Here is a 20,997-nt window from a genome sequence, read left to right on the forward strand (position 1 = left end):
TATAGGATTATATTTCAAATTAATAGATGCACAGTTTTAAAAAAAAAGGTCTTCTGTTGTTTGTTGGAATTCAAGGGAATCCAAGGTCTGAAAAACCTGGATATGTCATTGATTCGTCCAGGCTTTTTATCTATCTGTCTTAACTATCTTGTGTGGGGATGCAGCCAAGATTACATTCCACATACTCTTACTATAAGCATTAGATAGCTCGCCTTCCATTATCTGTTCAAATATTCAGCACAATACTGAGTGCAGAAAAACACCTAAATACATTAACAGCTTTTTGCAGTACCTGCTTTACTGGCCCTGCCCAGAAATGAGGTTAGGTAGATCATGTAGTCTTCACACACGTGCATTCTTTTCATTCTGGTTGCCTTTAAGACTTGTTACTCTCTAGTCTTTTCAGGTCAACAAATCTTTCTATTCCAGCCTGGTGCTTCTCAGGTTCGTTGGGCTACCTTTCCATCTTCAGCTAGCATGGTCAAAGGCTACACAGGTTGGGGATGCTGGAAGCTGTGTTTTACAGGTGAGAAAGACAACAGTTCCCATCATCCTCAGCCAGCAAAGCTGTTAGCTATGGTAGCTGAAGAGGTAAAGAGTTGTAGGCCAATACATCTGGAGAAGGCTATGTAAGGGAACAACTCTAAGCTTTCTAAAATACTCTGGATATCCAATGCTCTGCTAGCAGATGGAGTTACAGGGGCTATTTGCTCCCCCTTTGGTGTTGCTTTTCTTACTGGTTGTGTGTTTGAGCATGCCTGGTGACAGGAGATAGAAACATAGAAGCAGAGCGAGTCAGAAGGCGCCTCCCAGGCCATCTAGTCTGACCCCCGGCTCCAGCCGGCTCCACTCATGATATGCCCACCATGTGGACGTCCAGCCTATCCTTGAACTCCCACACCGATGGGGTCTCAACCACCTCCCCTGGAAGCCCATTCCACACCCTCGGGGTTCTGACTGTCAGGAAGTGCTTCCTGGCATCCAAATGAAAGCTTGGCTCCCTGAGCTTTGCTCTGTTGGAGCGCATCCTGCCTTCCTCTGCAGGGGAGAAGAGGTCTCTACCCATCTCCGTGTGACATCCCCTCACATACCTGTATGTTGCCAACAGATCCCCGCTGAGTCTCCTCTTCTCCAGGCTGAAGAGACCCAGTTCCCTCAGTCTCGCCTCATACGGCGTCCCCTGCAAACCTTGCGGCCCTGTGCTGCATTGACTCCAACAAGTTGGGAGACTTTAGTTTTCTGTGCATCCTTGGCTTCTCCCTTTGCCAACCCTTCCCCATTATTTGCATTATCGCCCAAAGCTGATCTCATGGGCAGGAAGAAACAGCTGTGTTCAGATTCCTCCTCCCAAGTTCAAGGTTGTGTCTATGGCCTTAGAAGGGGAACACCAAAATATTCTACAGGCCCTAGTTCACTCTTCCAGGGACCATGCAACAGCTCTCTGACCCTCTCTTTATTTTGCTTTATAGAATCAATTTCACTTATTTAAAGCAGCTACAATATAGCAATGATGGTACTTTTCTACTGTATAGTGGTATTTAACAGGAATAAACCCATAGAACAAACATGTAGCAGTGCAAACCAAACAACTGCATGCATGGATTTCTGTATTTTTACCTACAGAATGGGTTCCTGGTGCCTGTGGGGCTGCAGAAGGTAGCATAAATGTTTAAGGGGCTTGAGAGGAGGAGTGTGTGGAGCACTGTGCAATACAGAAAACCCTTGTACACACCCAGCACTGTCAAAGCATAAAACATACTAGAGTGAATAGAGCAAGAACTTTTTTAAGTAATAGAATCTCATACAGTAGCATTTACATTTTGCACTTACAGCAGCAACTTGTCTGAAAGCCAAATGACCATCAGCTAATGGATAAAAAAACCTGAAGCTCTTTCCCAGAAGATGTGTGGCTTTAAGTGGAATTGTTGCCGCTGTTCAGTAGCTCGTTTACTGGGGCCAAAAATTCTAGGTGCAAGAGCAGGTACAAGGTAGTCAGCCAAACAAAGCAACATGACAAAGCAAGAAACACCTGAAAGAACAGATGGGTCCAAGTAGTATATCATCAGAAAAATGGAGGAAACTACAGCTCTCATGGCAGGTGGAAACCATGGCTTTTCCCAGCGAAGGATTTCATCTGTCACCAGAAACGCTTCACCCCATTCCTGCAGCAGCTCTTCCGAGCCAGCTGTTTCTGCAGCCAGCTGGTTGGTGCTCCTATTGTTGCCATCTTTGTCACCAAGTGCAAGTATATATTTTTAAATTATTGCTGTACAGGGGCCACTGCTATTCCCAGTGGGAACAGGCCATGCCATTTACTGTGTAACAAGACAAAAAATGAAGGGGGCGCCTCTACAGAGTTCTCCAACATACTAGATGGAGTTGAAACCTAACTGTCTGGGGAATGTGGATTTCACCACTGCCACATCTCTGAGGTCTTAAAAACGAAAACCTCCCTCTAAAGTTAGGAACTTATTACTTAAGTATTGGAGTGGACTGACATGCAATTCTTACCTTTTCTTCATAAAATGCTTCTTTTACTAATGAACAATTACATTTCTTTACATTTGGTATCATGAAGACAGAGGGTCTCGTGAAAGGAAGTTTATACCAGTGCAGAAGTTCAGACTTGATCCACTAGATGGGAAACAGTAGTGTTGTGCATCCCCTTTTGTGCTTTCTTAGTTGTATGAATTAATCTTATGAGAAAATTACATGAAAATAAAACTATATGAAGATATTCAATCACAGAATTCCTGTGTGATGATTGTTCAGAGTCTTCCTGCTTCAGCTATAAACTCTGCTAAAAAGAATGTATGCATTATTTATTACATTTCTCTACCACCCTTAGCCAAAGCTCTCTGGGTGGTTCACAAGAATCATAGAATTGTACAGTTGGAAAGGCCATTGCGTCCAACCTGCTGCTCCATGCAGGGACTCAAGTCTCCCATCGAAATTCTAACCAAACTGGATCCTACTTAGCTTCTATGATTAGGTAGAATCAGACACTTCGGGCAACTGGCAGCTGTAAACTTGGGATGGGGACTCTAATTTCTGATCCTTATAACACCCTCATAACCAGTTTCTTTTGAAGTCATAAATGCAATTTTGGAAGCACAGTGGGGGAAAGGTGCCATTTGCCATTCAGCAGGAAGGAAGGAGAGAGAGAGAAGTAGCCAGGATATGAGAAATCAAAAGGTCTTTCTGCTCCTAACCCAAGCTCCAGCAACATAACTTCTCTAGATAGACACAAAAGCCCATCTAGAAGAAAAGTTTGTTTAAAAAATGAAGGAAAGGTAAAATTCCTTTCCTTTACTTCTCTTGTCCTGCTATCAGCAGCATAGCCTCAGGGCATTTAATACTTGGAACTGTTCAAGCTTGGAGGCTTCTTTCTAAAAAGAAAAAAGGCCCCTTTCTTCTCTCCGTAGGCTGCCATGCAATCCTGCAAAAGTTCTTTACAACCAGTAAGTTCTATCAAAATCAATTAGAAGGAAGTGCTTATTTGTAGATTTGGAAACCCATTTGATTTCATGGGGATGTGGAACATTGACTGATTTGGCTTTTGTAAGGTCTCTAGAGGGGAAGAGGTTCACGGAGAACTTTCTAGCAATATCGATATATGAGCACCTCTGCTGGATCTGACAAAAAGTCCATCTAGTCTAGCATGCCATGCCCACATTACCCAGCCAGTGCTTCTGAGAAGCTCTGCTGTTGCTTCCAGCAATTGAGGCTTCATGGCTGCCTTTGAAGATGGAGGTGCTCTTTGCCCATCGTGACTAGTACCATTGATAGAACTAGTCTCCTTTAATCTAATTTTAATCTTCTGTTGTTGCACTCCAGCAGCTACTGTTTAGGTTCATGTTGTTGTTCCATGCCATCAAGTCATGTCCAAGAATCCTGCTTCCTAGAGTGAGTCAAGCTACAACTTGTCCTGGAAACAGAAATGACAAAACCGAAACTGTCATATCAAGAGAAGGCAAGGCTCATTGGAGAAGACAATCATGCTAGGGAAAGTTAAAGGCACAAGAAGAGGAGGAAGGCCAACTATGAGATGAACCAATTCCATGAAGGAAGGCACAGCCTTGAATTCACAAGAGCTGAGCACAGCTGTCAAGGATAGCACATTTTGGAGGGCTTTCATTCATAGGGCTGTTATAAGTTGGAGATCACTTGACGGCACTGCTTTGCTTCTGGCAGCAAGCTAGAATGAACTGATATTTCAGTCCTTCCTTTTTTCCTTTGACCTGCACATGCCTCAAATGCAGCCCCCAACAGTTTCTCTGAAATCAGAGAAGGATGAAAACTGTTCCTTGCCCTTGCTTCAAAGCACTGTGCTTTGAACATGGCTATACTCACCAGCAGCACAATGCCATTTCCCCTTCTTTCCTGCCTGTCTCTTTGAAATGGGGGTGCTGAAAGGGAGACCTGAGGCACCCTGGATGCTTTGCAAGCTCCAAGCAGAGAAATCCTTCAGATACACCTTTACCAGAGGCCACACCTGAAGCTAAGGACAAATGCTTGCACAAAGCAGGGCACAGATGAAATGAAACACACATAAAATATACTGGGATGTACCAGCCAGTGCAGTGTTTCAGACACAGCATAAGGTAATTTTAAATAAACCCGACTGGTTTGCAGCTAATGCCCAGCAGCTGTGCCAGATGACTTTGGCCTGGGTATAAGCACAACATACAGCATTTATGGCAGTGGATTCACTGCCAGAGCCAACACTACAGATTAGTCGCAAGGATATTTACCTGCCAGAGTTTAGGCTTCTGTATTTTGTTTGCACCATTTGCTAATGCACAGCTGTACTTAGTCATGCTGGATTAAACTTCAGCAATATCATGAGCTAAAGAGGCAGATGGGCCTGTGACAAAATTTAGAACACAACAGATTGGTTCCCCCACTTCAGATAAAGATGTTCTTAAATACGTATTAGTGGTATGTGTTTTATATATCGAACTTGGTGCAGTGGTTAGTGTTGGAGTGGGGACTTGGGCAATAATGCTTCTAGACCCCACTCAGCCATGAAGATCACTTTGGGTCAGTCACTGACTTGCAACCTAGCCCTCCTCACAGGGTTGTTATGGGGGTAAAATGGAGTGGAAGAGGACTATGGAAGCCACCCCTGGGTTCCTTGCAACAGGAACGACATGTGAGGTATAGATGCAATGCAATAGTACTACTTCTACTAACTTGATTTATCCATGACTTGGATAGTCCTACTGTTTTGTCAATAAACACCAGTGATTAAGGGAACCAATGTTGGCTTAGCTGTAGTGGTTAAAGCATTGGACTAAGACTTGGGAAATCTGAGTCATGAATCTCACAGATGGATCTTGGCCTATGGTCTAGCCTATCTTGCAGGAGTGGCATGATGGTAAAATGGAGAGGAAGAACTGTGTATGCCGTCTTGATGTTTTTGCATGTTAGCCAAGTATAAATGGAATAAAATCTTATTTACATCTATTTGAGCATCTACACTCCAGCTACACTATTTGAGCTCACAACTATTATTTATTGATTCATTGAGTTTTAATACTGCCCAATAGTCTATGCTCTCTGGGCAATTCACAACAATTTAAAAACTATTTAAAGCATAAAATATAATACAAGCATTTAAATAGTTAAGATTACAGTGTAAAATAAAAATGAGCTCTAGAATGAAATCTAGCTGCAGTACTGAGATTTAAAATACAGTACAGGATTTAAAACAGACTGAAGCTAAATTCCTGGGAGAGTGCCTGGATCTGGGCTGGTACATATGGGAGGAGATGGTCCTTCAGGTAACCTGCCCCCAAGCTAGTCAGGGCTTTGAATGTCAACACCAGCATGTTGAATTGGGCCCAGAAGTGGACGGGCAGCCACTGTGGATGGTAAAGTACTGGTCTACTATGATCATGTTGATTAGCAAGCCCATTGTCCTGTTTTTGGACCAGCTGGGATTTTAAGACCATTCTCAAAGGCAACCTTGTGTATAATACATTGCAGTAATCTTACCAAGAGGTTACCAGTACAGGAATAACTCTAGTTAGCCCATCCCTATCCAAATAAGGTTGTAGGTGGTATATCAGCCTAATAATCAGTCTTTATCTGCATCAGCCATAGCCTTAGCATATACAATACAAATGTACAGAAATAAGAACAAATAGAATGTACTAGCCTCCTTACGACATTCCATGATTTATATTAAATGCCAGTGCCAAGTTATTGGATAGTTCATTATACAAAGCATCTCAGAACCTATAGAAATTAGAGTTTCAAAACAAAAGTAGATCTTATTTTAATAGCGCTGGCTAGGAATCTTGCAAGTTTCATGTGACCTGTTTGTTGTGATCTACTAAAAGAAGGGACACATACATAGAAACAGTTGTCCTGGAATGTAGAGTAGGGGAGTAATTTTGCTGAGTTGTCCACTGCTACCCTTTCTTGCTCAGTCGCTGGTAGTTCAGATCCCACCAGTGTATACTTGAAGTTGGGAATTACTTTTTCGTCCCAACATGCATTATTCTGCACTTCCTTATGCTGAAATGCGTTTGCCATTTTGATGGCCATTCTCCCAGCTAGGAGAGATCCCTTTGAAGTTCCTCATAATACCTTTTGGTTTCAGCCATGCTGAAAAGTTTAGTGTTATCAGCAAGCTTGGCCACTTCACTGCTTACTCGCAATTCCAGATTATTGATGAATAGGTTGAAAAGTACCAATCCTAATACAGCATCCTGGGGGAATCCACTTGTGACATCTCTCTATTGGAAGAAATGGCCATTTATTCCCACCTTTTGTCTTCTGTTCTTTAACCAGTTAGTGAGCAATAAGAGGATCCCCTTTTTTATTCCTTAATTGCTTAGTTTGCTCAAGAGCCTTTGCTGAGGGACTTTGTCAAAAGCCTTTTAGAAGTCCAAGTAAACAGTGTATACTGGATTGTCCCTGTCTATGTGCTTCTTGACACTCTCAAAGAATTCAAAGGGTTAGTGAGACAAGACTTTCCCTTGTGGAAGCCATGCAGATTTTTTTTTTTTAGCAGGGCTTGTCCCTCTATGTGTTTACTGATTCTATCTTCTTACGAGCTTCTAAGCAGTTCACAAGAACTGATGTTAAGCTAACTGGCCTGTAATTTCCCAGGTTCCTCCTGGATTCCTTTTTAAACATTGGTGTTTAACCCATTCTCCAATTCTTTGGTACAAGGGCTAATTTTAGTGCCATGTTAAATATTTTAGTACAAAGGTCAGTGATTTCACGCTGAAGTTCTTTGATAACTCTGTGATGGATACCATCTGGACTGGGTGACTTGCTGACTTTCAGTGTGTCAATAAGGTTGAGAGTTTCATCTTTTGTCACTATTGCCTGCACTAATTCTTCAGACTCCCTTCCAGGATATATAAGCTCAGGGACAGGTATATGCTCTTCTGGAAATAGAATTTAGGTGGTCCTTGCTAGTGCTTCCTTTCCAAAATGAAAGGTCCATTTGAAATGTGCCTGAGATCCAGAGATGACTCACATGTTGGTGAACAAAATCTGCTTGCTACTGGAAAACCAGTCAGCCTAGGTGACCTCTTTTACAGAGAACCATCCTCTTTTGCGAGGGCTTCCCTGTCCAGTTCCAGTTTTTAAAAAAGCCATTCAGAGGTAGCTGCCATACCAAAAGGTTGCATCCACCATGGCTGGCTCCCAGCCTCCAACCAGCCTGTTTAGCAGCGAGAAAACCGCAAGTACCTTACCATGCTAGGAGTGCACCAGTGCCACAGATGGCCATAAGATGGAGCTGTTCGCCTGCTGTCTGCGGCAGTGACATCGCCAGCCTGAAGCAGGTAGGCCATAGTCAGGTGACACACAAGCTCCTCGGTGGCTCAGCTGGGGCTGGAACTTGGGGCCAAAGTCCAGGGGTCACCCAGAGCAGCAGATGATCAGGGCAGTGGAAGGAAGCTCCATTCTAGTGCTGTAGTCCTGGAGGGTCCTATTAGAGTCGGTTTTATTAAAATCAGAATTGGCAAACACTTTAACATGCGATGGGGTACAGAACTGCAGGTCCAAAAGACCACACCCTTTCCCCCAGTCACTGATCCTTTGGTTATTTGTCCCATCCTTCCTGGTTCTATAAGGTTGAAAGACCTCTTCCAGGGCAGAGCTAGTGGCTGCATGAGCTTCACATTCAAATATGCTGGGGAGTTTGTTTTTGTTTGGTGCTACTGGTGTTTGTATTTTTGGCCTTTCACCTTCACTTTCAGCCCCACTGCCACTGGAATGCAGCCCCTTGGACATCTCTGCCATGGAAGTGGACCCTCATGTCCACACCCCTTCTATAAAAAACGTAGAAGTCATTATAAATGTTGTGGTTGAACATTGTAGGCACGGGTGAGGAACGCTAGCTGTGTGCCCCCTGAAAGACAGTGTTGGAGATTACCCCGGGGCACCCCCACTTCTAGCCCAGAGAACAGTTTGGCATAATAGCCAAGGAGATGGTTTGTGAAAGCCCACAAGTGGTGCACGACACAATAATATTCTCCCACTGTTGCTGCCTAGTGCCTGGTACTCGGGGACCTGGTGCCTCAGAACCTGGAGGGGGTGGCATGTAACCACTGGGACAAGTAGCTGCTGATGGATCGGTCCTCAGTAAGCTTGTCTAACCCCTCTGAAGTCCATCCAAACTAGAGCCTATCACTGCACATGGCAGGAAATTCCACAAAAGAATTGTGCCAGGTGGAAGCTGACCATTTGGCCCTCTTCAAACTGCAGGAGGTTATAACCCTGTTACCACCATGCTTTTTCAGAATTGCAAAGTTTTGCAGTGCTGTCGGTGTTCGAATCAAATGGAAGTGACCAGATGCAAAGGTAAAGATCTGTTATACCCTTGGCTAGTTGAGGAGAAGGGAACATCTTGGTGCTCACAGAACAGGGCTACAAAGAGAAGAAAAGCTACCCCTGCCGACATTCTCTCAGCCGCCTTGTATTTCTTTTGCACCTGGTCACCTGAGGTCAGCATGCCTCAGGTCTTTACTGGCCCCTGCAGCAAGGCCAAGTGTAGGCTAGAAGCCATGCCTGGCAATTACATGCCTGGTTACTCTCTTTTCATGGTCACCTGACTTCCCTGGTATGCATGGGCAAGTTCTCTAAAATGATCACACAGCAGAGGCTCAGTGACCTTGACTAGCCTCGAGCTGCAGCCCCAAACTTGCGATATTCCCCTGCAGGGATTATATAAGGCACCTGACAATACCCACCCACAGGCACCTTGAGAGAGCTCCTTCCCCAGCAACATTTATACAGCTGCAGAACCTTTCCTCGGAGCAAAGGAGGGTTCTATTTTGGGAATCGTGTTTTTGTTTGACCTATATATAAAGTACATACAATATGCAGTCACAAGGACGGTGCTGAGTGAGTACCCACAGGAAATGAAATCCTGAGTTTTGTTTTGGTAGGGCTGAACACTGCACTGCAGAATTTCAAATGCCGGCCAGCCAAATAGGACAGTATTGCATTTCTCCTCTGCACAGTCAGCTGTGGTAAGGACTGGTTTTTATATGTGAATGATGATGGCAGAGCTCTGCTTCCTACCTTACTGAGAAACTAGGCTTGGGTACTGTCTTGCTTAGAACTATGCAATTTGCCCCTGCATGTATCCTCATTTATTCTAGTCGTCAAAAACTCGGGGCAAAGCAGTACAAAATATTGGCATGTTTTAGTGTAAAGCTCTTACTGCAACAAATACAGCCTTATGAGAGACATTTCAACCTTTTAGAATGTATAAATAACTGCATAAAACCCAGGAAACCACCAGGTTAATCAGCAACTTGGGGGAAAGGATTTAGGACCAAGGGAAGGGAGCACGGTCTTCTTGGACCCCCAGCAGAAGTCTGGTTTCTTAGAGAAGCAAGCAAGAAGAGAGCTGCTCCACAGGAAGCTCCAGTTGGTGCTGAACCTGAAAGAGTTTGAGTGCATTGAGGCCATCTGGTTTCACCTCTTCGCCAACTGAGGCATTGTCTCTCAAAGGCTTGTTTCAGCAGCCTCAAGCTGCAACTGCATGACAGCAGTTTGGACCATCAAGCATCTTCATGGTCAGAACCAAAGTAGAGTTGATCTCTGGGAATTTTCTGGGAATTGGGTCCTGGAGATGTGGAAGCCTGAGGACACCTTTCTGTGGCTGAACCCTCTTCCTGAATTAACTGTGGAGTCATCTTCAAAGAACAACAGATCAAGATCCCCGGAGGATTCAGGGTGCAGGTCTGTGATGTCATTATGCTGTGAGACGAGCTGTACTTTGTTCTGCAATCTGGCCACTAATTTCCTGCCAGGTGATAAAGACAGAGTCACAATTTTGGTAACAGACTGAACATGAATCAGCAGTGTTGTGCTGTGACACATGACGCCAGGGGCTGTTTAAGTTGTGTGCTTTCCAAGATTTGTGAAGAAACACCAGCAGTCTGCTCAGAACCAGGAAGACTTCCCTTGGAGTTCTGTCCTCAGTTCCATTCCGGTGTTCAGTGTTCCAGAATTATGCTGATGAATAACTAGAGATTCAAGAGGCACATGAAGAGGATTATAAACTTTCTAGAAAGCAAATCTGCTGAGAAAAAGGAATGGAAGAAAAACCCACCCTAAAGGAATCTGGTATGTTTAGCCTTTTTAAAGATACATGTAGGTGTTCTGATGCTATGCAGAAAATGTAATGTTGAGTGTTTGGAGATGAGGGGTCGAACAATCCAGAATCACACTGGGCCAACCGTGCTGGTGCACGTGGACTTCCCTGCCTTCTCCTCCACATGGCAGCCCCTCAAACCCTCTGAAAATACTACAGAGCAAATCAGCAGACCCTGCTGAATGGAATGGTCTGGGGTGAAGGGATCCCCAAAAATGAAGCAGGGGGACCTTTTGTGAGTGGACCTTGGTTTTTATCATGCAATGCCTTGTCTTATTCATGGAATGTAATTGGGGCACCCAACAGGGGCATAGTGGATCCAGAACTAACAAGGACACAAAACTGGTACTTTTGAATTAGCATTGATACTTATGTCATCTGCCCCCCCCCCCCCGAATCTCCTGCTCTCTCTAAGCTTAGAGGGATTTTTCCCACAATGCCAGTATATTGTTCTCTGTTATAAAACAAGGTATTTATGCAGTGGCTTTGTCTTGAATGGGCACCCTAAACCCACCTAACATTATACAGAATCTGTTTTTGCTGGAGATGAAAAGTGCTAGAACTGGTTTGTTGATATCAGTCAAAACACAGGTGCTTGAACTTTTGATCTCTCAAGAGGCATGCTTTGATTAGACTGTCATAAGGATGCCTACACTTCAAAATGTCCAGGCAATATTTTCCATTTGTAACCATCCTATGTTACTATATGGCCTCTACTAGTACTAGCAGTAACCTATTGACTAGGAAAATACAGAACAGGTGAGTTCACACATTGCACTAATCCAAGTCACCCCAGGTCGGTTGTTCACCTACCGACCTGTCAGACAATTGGATGTTTTGCAGCTCTCCATGGCTTGCTTCTTTCCCCACCCCACCCCTTCACCCTCACCTCTCCCACCAGCTCCTGGCACGTATCCCAGATGCCTTTGTGGCAGGAATGTTAATTTCTGCAATGCTCATGTCAACACCCTTTCTATAATGCCACTGAACTGCCCCGGCATCAAACCACCAAACAAATTTCATTTTCTGAGGCCCTATGAACATGCTAACACATTCACATACTTAAAAAAAAAAATGCACCTTCCATTCTCTATTTAGCCCGATAAACCAATATTCTGCTCTTGTCAATGTCCTTGTTGATTTCCTCCTCCCCACCAGTGGTTGGATTGCTAGCTTCAATTCCACCCATCTGGAAAGCCGCTGCTCCTGCAGTTGCCAACTTCTTCTAACTCTCTTCTTCCCCTTCAGGTTTGTTGCTTCCTTGCAATAGTCCCCGTTGTTAGCTGTCAAATGTAATATGGGTTACAGAACAAGGAGGGAGGAGGATTGATAAAGATAAGCAAATTTCAAGGCAGAGCAGGGACTGAGGAGTATTAGTGAAGAAATTTATATATTTATTGTATTTTTAACCCACCCCATAGCCCATTGGGCTTTCTGGCTGGTGTACAATAGAAAACAGAATAAATAACATTAATAACCAATAAAAACAGTGAAAAACAGAATACATGGGACTTAGCAACTCAACAAGACTATAACAGGAATAATATAACACAGTAGCAGCTTGAAAACCAGGGCTTTTTTGTCATAGAACGCACCGGAGCAGTGTTCCGGCACCGTTTTTTGATGGATTTTTCCAAGTGATTGTGAATCGCCCTGTTGGGCGTAGCAGATTGCAAAAACCATTAAACCATTAACATAGTGCCTGTGGGGTGATTGTGATTGTGAGGGCACTGCTGGGCTTGGGAGCGGTCGTGTGGTTGCGTGCTGAGTGCTTACTGCCGGCGGCAACCATTGTGTAAAAGTGTGACCCCAAGACGTGAGTTCCAGCACTTTTTTTTTTTTTTTACAAAAAAAGCACTGTTGAAAACATCAATAAAAACACATAAAAACATCAATTAAAAAGGCTAACATTAGTTGATCATTAAAATACCTGGCAAATAAAAAATTTTTAACCTGGCACTGGAAGGAGATCAAGGATGGTGTCATGTGAAGCTCCTCCGGGAGCATGTTCCGAGATATGCAAATTCAGTGCAGGAAAATGAGAGGGATCCGTAAATGCAGATTTAATGGCAGAGCAGTAAAGTGTGGGGGTAAATAACATCAGCTTCACAGCTGTGGATTTTCAAATGCGCACACTTGCATAGGACCACTGATCGTGGATGACGAAGGGTGGGGGTAGCACTCGTGGGATTGCAAGGACTGGCAGGGGTTCTTGCTTACTCGCTTTCCCGAGAACGCTGAAGGAAGTTGCCCTGCCGCGTTCAGTCATTGCAACAGGCCACCTTGAACACAAGGCACCGTGAATAAAATAGCAGCAAGACATTGGCCACCGGGGTTGCTTGGTCGTGAAAAACAGGCCTCCCTGATGCCAAATGGCATCAGGTTTGGACATTGCAACGACCTCCTCCGTAACCCACTGTGGGTTATCATGTCATGTGAGCCAGGTTAATGGCCATTTTTTAAAAAGCCTTCCCCCCACCCGAAAAGGGGAAGCTGTTTTAGACCATGCATAAAAACAGGCAGGGAGGGGGCTTGGCAAATCTCCCCTGGAAATGCATTTCAGACTCATGAAACTGGGAAGGAAACTAAATCCCATCCCCTTGGTTTCAACAGATTAAACTGAGCTGGCACTTTCTAGCTTTCTACATTTTTATTTGTGTTGGATTATTGTTTAAAGGGATATTTAAAGGCCTTTGTTTTCATAAACCACAAGTAGTTTTGACAATCCATTTGGGCAGATAATCTGAATGAACATTGTGCAAACAAATGGAGCTATAGGACACATCATGGTTTAAATCCGGTTGGTTATGTAAATGGCCACAGTGGCTTATTTACTGTTCCCAGAGATAAGGAAGAAGCTGTAATATAACACAGATAGTAACAAAGCTCTGTTTGAAATATATAAATACTTTGACCTGTGGAGGAACTTTATTTTATGTTAGTTAGCTGGTGTTACTAAAACCAAACTACTGTGGGTTTTTTTGGCATGTGAGGCCAAAACCTTGTGAGGCAAGATTGAAAGAACTGGGCATGTTTAGCCTGGAGAAGAGAAGACTGAGAGGAGAAAGGACAGCACTCCACAAGTCTTTGGAAGGGTGTCGCAAAGAGGAAGGACAGGGCCTCTTCTCAAACATCCCAGAGTGCAGGATAAATAACAGGCTCAAGTGACAGGAAGGCAGATTCCAACCAGAGAACGGGAACATTGTGCTGCCTGTTAGATCAGTGCAACAATGGGACTAAAGACCTAGCGAGGCGGTGGGCTCTCCCACACGAGAGGCATTCAAGATGCAACTGGACAGCCACCTGAGAGGGACGGTTTAACCTGGAGTCCTGAACTGAGCAGGGGGTTGGACCCAGTGGCCTTCCAACTCTGCTATTCTTATGACTCTCTGATACACAGAAGTTAACAAGGTTAGTTATAGTATGATGAAAGAACAAATGACAGAAAACTGACAGAACGAAGTGAATTTGAGTGTTTAATTAGAAAGATCCACTAGGAAGGGAACTCCCATTTTTAATACCTGTGGCTAGTTGCCACAACAGAATGGTATTATCTTCAGCCAACCACAAAGCTTGAGAGTCCTAAAGTCTTTGCTGCCACCGAAAGCTAGAATGTTCTCTTTGCTCTAAAAGTTGTCGGGGAGTATACCAAGCAACTGAGGACAGGTGTTTGGATATATCTTACCAGTTTTAAAGCAGCTGCATTGTCTCAATTTCCAGACATAATTCTAAATTCAGTGTTCTAAGCACCTAACCACTAAACCAGGGGTGTTGAATCAATTTCAGCTTGAGGGACAAATTTAATTTCAGAAAAGTTCCCGAAGGCCACATTTCAATAGCGAGTGGGGTTAAAGGGAAAGGGGTGGAATCAAAGACAAAGGAGCAGGGCCAAAATGCACATACCTACACAGATTAGATTAAAGCTTTTGCAGACGCTAAGTAAGCTTTGGGGAGCCGGTATGGTAGTTAGTATGTTAGACTGGGGACCTGGGAGTTGCGGGTTCTAGTCCACACTTAGCCATGAAGCCCAGTTGGGTGACTTTGGACCAGGCATGCACTCTCAGCCTATTTATTTATTTATTTATTTATTTATTATTAAAACATTTCTATGCCGCCCCTTGCCGAAGCCTAACCTACCTCACAGGGTTGCTTTTGTGAGGATGATATGGAGTGGAGGAGAACTATGTAGACTTTCTTGTGTTCCTTGCAAGAAGATATAAATGCAGAGTAAAAATCCTCTTCCCCCTCCTTTTGGAATAAGAACAAAACTGCAAAATCCAGGAAACCACAAAACTGCCAAACTGTAGGCAGTCAGAGGACGTAAAGCAGAAACAAGGAAGGGGCTTCACTTGAAAGGCCTGGTGATTCAACACTTCCGCATTAAAGCTTCAGACTGGTGTAGCCTAGTCCCAGATGAACCCAAAAGCCTCTTCTGAAAACCTACTCGTTCTCCTGCCTTCACTCATTAAGCCAATGGGACATTTCAGTTGTGTCATCCCATGTTTGGAATGTTGTCTCCTCGTATGATTTGTTGTTCTTAAGTGCCATCAAATCCTCTTGGACGTAGGGAAACCTGTGAATTAATGCTTTCCAAAATGGCCAATCCTTGACAGCCCTGTCCAGCTTTTGGGAACTCAAGGCTGTGGAATCAATCCATCTTGTATTTGGTTTCCTTTTGTGCTTCTGCCTTCAATTTTCCCTAGCATTATTGTCTAATCCAGTCAATTTTGCCTTCTCATGATATGCCTGTTCAGTTTTGTCATTTTGGCTTCCAGGATGAATTCTGCCTAGATTTTCTCTAGGACCCTCCTGTCTGTCTTTCTGTCAGTCTAGGGCTTTCTCAAAGCTCTCCTCCAGCACCATGTTTCAATGCATCAATTTTTTTCTTGTCAGCGTTCTTCACTGTCCTACTTTCATACCCATGTACTGTAATTGAGAATACAACAATATGGATGATTTTGTCCTTGGTGTCTAGAAACTTCCTTACATTTGACTCATAGGATTTGTCACTTTTTATTTGGCAGTCTTTTTAGATGGCACTCTTAAATAAATTTGCAGCAATTTCCTACTCAAACAGTTTTAATTTTAATCTTAACTGAGTATATAATTGCAGCCCAATGCTATGTTTATACAAACTTATTTCAGTTTTATACCAATGAACAATTATGACATTTCCCAAAGAATTTTAGGAATTCTTGTTTGCTGTGTGCCTTGGGAATTTCATTGGAGAGTCCTGGCACCATCCATCCTTCCAGAACTACATCTCCCAAGGTTCCACTGGGAAAGGTAATAACTAATAAAGCAACTTATATTTGTGGTAGTAGATATGCTAAGATTGGAATCCAGCCCCATCTATGTCCTTCCTATGTAGTATGCTGTCAAACCGCCAGTGGGGATCTGTCCACATGCTTCCATGTGATTCCCAGCTGAGAAATATTGCACTAAGTAATCTTGCCACATGAGTGCAATTAGTATTACCGTAATAACAGTCTGCTTCTCAGTGAGGTGAAATTCCATTTAAACCATGGGAAAGCCCTTGAGCCAGACAGGGAGCTATTCCCTCCGATGAGGTAATAAGAACAGCAACCAAGAGCATCCTTATGTCTGATTCATGGACCTGAAGTTACATATAATTCACATGAGGCTTCTTTACCAACATACACCTGTACGCCGTAGAATATTTTTGAGAATTCGGATCTCAGGATACAAGAAGAGCTACAGACCTATTAAAATCGATCAGTTTGCTTTATTGTATTTCTGTACTACTTTTCTGAAAACAACCAAGCCAGCTTAGAAAAACTTTGGAAAATAAAATCCATAATTGAATAAAACTGTAGTAAACATTTAAAAGAACCTTAAACTTAACATAATTTTGAAAGCCTAGTTTAAAAAATGTGTCTTGACCACCTTCCTGAACAGGGAGAGAATGGCGACCAGGCAGAATTCCAAAGGGAATGTATTCCAAAGGGAGAGCCAGTGTGGTGTAGTGGTTAAGAGCAAGGGACTGGGACTCAGACGATCTGGGTTCTAGTCGCCGCTCAGCCATGGAGCCAACTGGGTGACTTTGGGCCAGTCACAGACTCTCAGCCCAACCTACCTCACAGGGTTGTTGTTGTGGGGATAAGATGGAGGAGGAGAATGATGTAAGCTGCCTTGAGCCCTTTGTAGGAAAAAGGCAGGATATAAATTGAATGAATAAATAAATAAAATAAATAAATATTCCAGAGTTTGGCAGTGATGCAAGAGAACTCCCTTTCTGGTGTACCCAACAACCAGCCTCTGCAAGTAGTTTGGGTCTTCAAATGGGCCTCTCTTGTTGATCTTAAGTTCATAGTGAAATCAGCAATCCTGCAGGTGGTTAGGTCCTAAGCCATTTAGAGAACAAACTCCTGATCCATGGCTGAGTGTTCTAAGCACCATAGGATGGCTCACACTGACCTCTCCAAGCTCAGAGACAGTGTTCAACCTCAGAAGTGTGAGATAGATATCCAGCCTGCTCCCTCCTTCCCTAGCAGGTGACATGGAGAAAACCACACTGGCTGCCTCTCCGAGGTTGAAAGGTTGACCTCAGAGAGGGGAAAGGGGGGCATTCTGGTGGGTGAGGTGAGAGAAGACTGGAGAGGCCAAGATATGATTTCCTCAGAGCCTTCTCCAGCTTTCTTCCCTCCCCTGCTGAACTCCACCCTCTTTAAACAGGTCAAAAATCCTGACATTTCTGGGTATGCTTCAAGGGTAGCCCCATGTAAAGCGTATTGCAATAGTCTATATCAGGGGTCCTCAAACTTTTTCAACAGGGGGTCAGTTGAAATGCAATGGAGGTGGGGGCACTCGGGGGGGGAGACGGGTGCGATCGTGGGCACGCTGGGGGGGAGACTGGCGCAACTGCGGGCGCGGCGAGACAACAAGATAGTAGGCGCGCGTGGTGAGGTGGCAACTTGCTTGCTCGGAGATCATTTTCTCTGAGTGAGTCCAAAACCTCTGAGGCGGGCTGGATCCAGCCCGAAGGCCGTAGTTTGAGGACCCATGGTCTATATGAATGTCACCAAGCCATGGATACCTGTTGCCACAAGAACGTTCAAAAGCAGCCTATGACAGGGAAGAGTCTTCCTGTTGAATCCTGTATCACAGCTTCATAGATTACCAACTCTCGGGGAGCTTGGAGACATGAAGAAAAATGAGGAGGGTTGGAGCACCATGAGCAAAATTCGCCTACAGGATCCATTTGGAATCTCTCGGATGGTTACGAAGAGCAACAAAACAGCCGTCTCTTACTTAGGCTGATGATTCTGCGTGATTCTCTGCTACCACTGCTACTGAGATACAGTTCAGTTAGAATGTCATTGCTTGTGCAGAGTTGTTTCCAGGGCTATCAGAATCCACTGCTGCTTGTTGTCATTGTTGCTTGCATCAGTTTCATCCTGTCACCTTCAAGGATCTAGACAGGATACCTGGCAATACAGGCGCCGCAATGTGTAATTTAGATTCTTGTCTTTTGTAGCTAGTAAAAACCAGGCTAGAAGAGCTTGATAAGTGGCTGTTCAGGATAATGAAAGCCTCCCTCGAGGAGGGTATTAATAGAGGTGGAGATTTTCCCACTTTTAAAAAGTCATTAAACAGAGATGGCTAACCAATTTTAACCTGGTATCCAATCTCACCTTTTTAAGGGAGAGCTGTGGAGCATGTGGTGGCTGGACACATGCAGGCATTCCTAGCTGGAAAACTCTAAGGAACATAAGCATACCCACGCGGCATAAACCAAAGGCTTCCCTAGGCAGCAATCTGGTCACGTAGTGCCCATCCAGCTGCCTGGAGGAAGCGCAGAACTAGAACACGGGTGCAATTCTATCTTCAGTATGGCTTACCAGCCAGATGGGGTGCTGGTGAATGATGCTGTATTGCAGGGGTGTCCAACCCATGGGCTGGGGGCCGCATGCATCCCAGAAGGGCTATGAATGTGGCCCAACACAAAATCGTAAACTTACTTAAAACATTATGAGTTTTTTTGTGATTTTTTTTGTAACTCAATCGCACAGTTCTCCAGTTTGTACCTCTTGGACAACAATGTCATGTTGCAATGTCACATAAAATAAAAGTACCAATGTTCTTGGTATTTGTACACATGCATGGATTCAGTTTTATGGTAGTCTGCAGCTTCCAGTGTGTTACCTTCCAAGCCTAGACAGTCAAATTTATACTATGAGACATTACATGTGCTCATGGTGACTTGGTGAGTGAAACGCAGCTGTTATCTTTCAACCTACCATTGCAAATAATTTTATACATTTCAACACGTTGGCTAAACACAGTCCTGTGGACAGCAAAAAATATGCAGCCTTGCTTTTTCGATTTGATGCAAGAATTAGAAAACAGATTTCAAGATTTCTGGGAAAATAAGCACTATTTTGGTGTATTTGTGACTCCATTTTCAGTCAACATAAACATGTTACCTGCCGATTTTCAAATGGAATGTATAGAGCTGCAATCTGACATTCAACTTAGAGAAAATTTTGACCATGGACTTTTATAGGTCCTATAGGCCCAGAGACAAATATCCCATGCTTTACAATCATGCCTTATTCATGTCTTCGCTTTTTGGAAGCACCTACGTTTGTAAGCAACTATTTTCAAGAATGAAGCACACTAAGAGTAAAATTAGAACCAGAATATCTGATGAGCACCTTGAGAACTCACTGAGAATTGCAACTACTTCCATCTAACCAAATTTGATCCATTAGTTTCTCAAATACAATGTCAAATATCCCACTTGTTTTATGTTGCCCTCTTTTCTTTTACTTTTATAATTAAAAATAAAAAATGAAGTTTTATTACTTAGATATGTTCATTTTCTCTGTTAGTGATCACAAACTTTGGACTTGCTCAATGATTTTAAAAGATAATTAGGATTATGTGAGGACTTTTTTGCTTATCTGTGGTGGCAGATATCATGAAAATTATGCAGACTTTTTACTTATCAGCTTTTGTTAGTGTTTGTGTATTTAATGTGTGGCCTAAGTCATTTTTTTTTCTTCCAATGAGGCCCAGAGAAGCCAAAAGGTTGGACACCCCTGCTGTATTGGGTCTGAGCTGTAAAAATCAGGGCCTGGGTCTCTGCCTCTGAAAATATTCAGCATTGCTTAGCATAAGTCGAAACGCTGCCCACAAGTTACCTTGCTTAGCTCACTTTTTTTTTTAGAAATTTTTTATTAAGATTTTAAACTAAAACTACACATATCAACCATCACATGCATCAGATTTACTGGGTCAGCCCCCTACAACATAACTTTTAGGTGTTGTTTTGCACACATGCTGGGAAAGATGGGCAAGGAATGTACACGCCACTGTCCACTGTTTGGAGAGAACGCACCTTATCAGAAGCTGCTAATGAGCTTGTGCCCTGTTATATGCTTAGTTAATTAGCTAGTGCTATTATGTGTTATGAGAATCTCGACTGACACTGATGGGAAGCCTTAGGTGTTATGGCTTGTGGCTAGCTAATGAGGGCAGGAAACTGCATGGGCTACAGAGCACAATTACAGGAGGCTACAGATAGGATGCATTTGGGCTTAGTAATGAAGTCAACAAGTAGTTCTACACCACTTAGTCATGGCTCCTGTAACGGCCAGCCTCTTTCCCACCAGTAATCTATAGAAGCTGGCCATTTGCTTTTAGGGGGGTTTGGACACCAGACATCCTTGAGGGGGCTTCGCTGACTGTCAGTTCCATCTGATTGGAGCTGCTTAGAGGTTTGTCTCCGCTGTGCGTTGTAAGTGCCTTGCTTGCTAAACCCTTTGCAAAGCTAGCTAGTAATTTGCTTGTTGCAATTTCCTTCTTGTAAGTAAACCTGGATCTTGCGTATGCTTTCTTTGGAATCAGAGATCCCTCAGCCGACTGCAGGGGATAACGAGGAGCAATGCAGATGCCTGTCTTGAAATCAACAAGGGATGCATTTCCCTTTTGATCTGGCTTTGGCATCTCTGTGGTTGTTCGTCTTGTGATTGGTATCCTCATCTTGTGCTAACTGGAGCACCCAGCTGCTATGTCGATGTTGATTCTGCTGTCGTCGTGTTCCTTTCAGTCTGAATGTATGCAAAGGGTTCTCATTACAGATGCCAACTCGACCCCATGGGGACTGATTTGTGCTATTCCATAGGGTTCAAGCCTCTACATTATTATCAACACGCACAGGGTAGCTGCCATTTCTTTCTAAACTAAATGTTGGAGGCAGCGTCCTTCTTTACTTAAATCAGCTTATACACTCCACCCAGATACCTGCCCTGTGGTGGCTCTTTTACTGACCTATCCCCACACGTCAAGACTGTGGTGTGTTTTGTGCAAGCTTGCCATGCAAGGGCGAAACTACCTGT

General features: G+C 43.7%; 1 protein-coding gene across 1 annotated transcript in view; it reads left to right on the forward strand.

Annotated features, from left to right (window-relative positions):
- The first annotated feature begins 10,587 nt into the window (after positions 1–10,587).
- Positions 10,588–20,997, forward strand: part of RHOBTB2 (Rho related BTB domain containing 2) — a 60,648-nt gene continuing 50,238 nt past the window's right edge. The window contains exon 1 of the mRNA XM_044437309.1: positions 10,588–10,605. The gene's annotated coding sequence lies outside the window, so the exon portion shown is untranslated. The remainder of the gene's footprint in view (positions 10,606–20,997) is intronic.

Source organism: Varanus komodoensis, unplaced genomic scaffold, assembly GCF_004798865.1.
Source record: "Varanus komodoensis strain SLA01 unplaced genomic scaffold, ASM479886v1 scaffold30, whole genome shotgun sequence".
In the NCBI taxonomy this organism is placed as follows: Eukaryota; Metazoa; Chordata; class Lepidosauria; order Squamata; family Varanidae; genus Varanus; species Varanus komodoensis.